The following is a 3,353-nucleotide window of genomic DNA, read 5'->3' as shown; positions in this document are numbered from 1 at the left end:
GCAGGACATGATGATGAGGAAGATGCCGGAGCAGACGACGGGCATGATCATGAAGATGATGATGCCGGCGGAGCAGACAACGCTGGACCATCGATGGGCTGGGTGCAGGACCCTCATATTCAAGAGCTGCTTCTCAAGAAGACGGATAACACAAGAGCTGCCGCCCGAGAGAAAGCCAAGATGGATCAACTTGAGTTAGACGCGGTTACTCCATTGTATGAAGGATGCAGGCCCGAGGATACCCACCTGAAAGTAACGCTCATGGCTCTGGAGATGAAGGTAAAACACAAAATGACCGACGCATGCTTCGACGAGAACATGTCATTCTGGCACGAACGTCTTCCCAAGGGGAACAACTGCCCGACCAGTTTGGAGGAGGCAAAGAAAATCGTGTGTCCTCTAGATTTACCGCATGTGAAATACCATGTGTGCATGAACAATTGCATCATTTATCGGGACGAGCACACGGAGTCTACCATATGTCCGGTGTGCGGCGTCACTCGATACAAGAAGAGGAAGAAAGCTCCTCGAAAAGTGGTGTGGTACTTTCCGATCACTCCTCGTCTGCAGCGGTATTTCGCGGACCCTAAGGTAGCAAAGCTCCTGCGTTGGCACGCGGATAGGGAGGAGAAGAAGCGAGAAGATGACGCAAATGATCCGAAGATAGATAAAAAAGACAAGATGCTGAGTCACCCTAAGGATGCGAGCCAGTGGCAAGCGTTGAACTTCGAAGACCCAGAATTTGGGAAGGATCCAAGGAACATCATGCTGGGCGTGAGCACCAATGGAGTTAATCCGTTTGGCAGCCAGAGAAGCACACATAGCACCTGGCCTGTGTTTGTGTGGATGTACAACCTTCCCCCCTGGTTGTGCATGAAGAGGAAGTACATTCACATGAGTATGCTAATTGAAGGGCCAAAACGACCAGGGAACGTCATCAATCTGTATCTGGGGCTGCTGAAAGAGGAGCTTGACACGCTATGGAAAACGCCAGCCAATACGTGGGATGCCGCAGAGAAAGAATATTTCCCTATGAGAGCCGCACTGCTCACGATGGTGCACGACTATCTCGGTTACAGATATCTCGCGGGGCAGGTAGTCCACGAATTTTCTGGATGCGTAAGGTGCATGGATGACACAACGTATTGCCAGCTAGATAGAGATCCCGGGTCTTCGAAAACCGTGTTCATGGGACATCGAAGGTGGCTTCGCGACATGACCCGTGGAGGAAACGCAAGGATCTGTTCGATGGTGAAACCGAACCCCGAAAACGCCCGTGTACGAGGAGTGGCGAGGAAATAGACAAGCTGTTGAAAAATTGGAAAGACTGCCCACTGCCGGCAAAGAAGCAAAAGGCGCCAGAGCCGGGAAAGAAGCGAAAGGCGCCAGAGCCGCTGCTGAAGGTATGGAAAACGAGGTCTATTTTCTGGGACTTGCCGTACTGGAAGATCCACCGTGTGCCTCACAGCCTTGATGTCATGCATATCACGAAGAACGTGTGCGAGAGTCTTCTTGGTACCCTGCTCAACATGCCAGAGAGGACCAAAGATGGGCCAAAAGCAAGGGCAGACTTGAAATCAATGGGCATCAGGCAGGAGCTTCACGCTAATGATGATGATGATGATGATGATGATGATGATGATGATGAGGCGAAGCAGGACACAGTAAGTCGTCGCAAAGGCAAAAAGGCGAAGAAGACCGGAAATGACTACTCTCCCGCGTGCTTCACTCTAAGTCAAGAGGAGATCGAGCAGTTTTTCACCTGCCTCCTAGGAGTAAAACTTCCTTACGGTTACACGGGGAAGATAAGCAGATACCTAGACCCAGCGAAGCAGAAGTTCAGTGGGATGAAGTCTCCCGGCTGTCACGTGCTGATGACGCAGATACTTCCAGTTGCAATCCATGGGATCATGGACGCGCACGTCCGTGAAACGCTATTTGGCCTATGCAACTTTTTCGACGTCATCTCTCGGAAGTCGATTGGCGTGAGGCAACTCAGAAGGCTACAGGAAGAGATCGTGGTGATACTATGCGAGCTTGAGATGTACTTCCCGCCCGCATTCTTCGACGTTATGGTGCATCTGCTGGTCCATATAGTGGAGGATATCATCCAACTCGGGCCGACGTTCCTACACAGCATGATGCCGTTCCAAAGGATGAATGGTGTCATCAAAGGATACGTTCGCAACATGTCACGTCCAGAGGGAAGTATAGCCAGGGGCTTTCTGACCGAAGAGTGCATCTCCTACTGCACGAATTATCTAGGCATCGAGAACCCCGTTGGTCTGCCCGTCAACAGGCACCTCGGCAGGCTCGCTGGATGGGGTCACCGTGAGGGTCGCCGCGAAATGCATGTCGACTTAGAGGGTCGACTCGCCGACTTTGAAAGAGCAAACCTAGTCGCGCTACAACACATAGACGTGGTCGATCCTTGGGTGGTAGAGCACAAAACCTTTATTAAGAAGACGTACAATGACCGAGGCCAACATAGGACGGACGGAGATATAATCAAAGAGCACAACTCATGTTTCACGCGTTGGTTCAAGCAGAAGCTTCTGTCGTACCCTTTACATGAGGATTCTTCCGCGGAAGAACAACTCATATTCGCCTTGTCACAGGGCGCCGAGCACAACCTGATGACCTATGAGGCGTACGATATCAATGGCTACACATTCTACACCGAGGCCAAGGACATGAAGAGCGATGGTTATCAGAACTCCGGGGTAACGATGGAATCCTACACCGGTAATGACAATGACAGATACTACGGAAGGATCGAGGAGATCTGGGAGCTGAGCTACGCTGGAGAGAAGGTCCCGATGTTCCGTGTCAGATGGGCGAAGAGCGTCCTAAAAGAAGACCGGTATTTCACCACCATGGTTATACCCGAAGCTAAATCCAAGACCGCGGGCGCAAACGTCACCGCAAAAAATGAGCCATGGGTACTGGCTTCCCAAGTTGACCAATGCTTCTTCATTACCGACCCGTCAAAGCCCAGTCGTGTTGTCGTGAGGAGAGGCAAAAGGAAGATCATCGGAATGGATGGAGTAGCCAATGAGCAAGACTTCGACAAGTACGGCGACCCGAGGATCGAACATGACGACGATGATGAAGTAGCAGCATACACCACAAGAAGAAGCAGGACCACCCTACCTAAAGGACGTCCGTTCCACAGAAGAACTCCATTTGCGAAAAACAAGGGCAAGAAGATTGTGAACAGATAGCTAGCTAAGATCGATTGTATTTAAATCGTAGCCTTCATTTCTCGATTGTATTTCATGGGCACTTTTTGAACTATCATGAATATTTTTAAATTTCATGGACACTCGATCTCGATCCCCCTCCATCTCGAT

The sequence above is a fragment of the Triticum dicoccoides genome, chromosome 1B, assembly GCF_002162155.2.
Source record: "Triticum dicoccoides isolate Atlit2015 ecotype Zavitan chromosome 1B, WEW_v2.0, whole genome shotgun sequence".
Lineage (NCBI taxonomy): Eukaryota > Viridiplantae > Streptophyta > Magnoliopsida > Poales > Poaceae > Triticum > Triticum dicoccoides.
The sequence above is the reverse complement of the archived record's forward strand: the minus strand, read 5'-3'. Positions refer to the sequence as shown.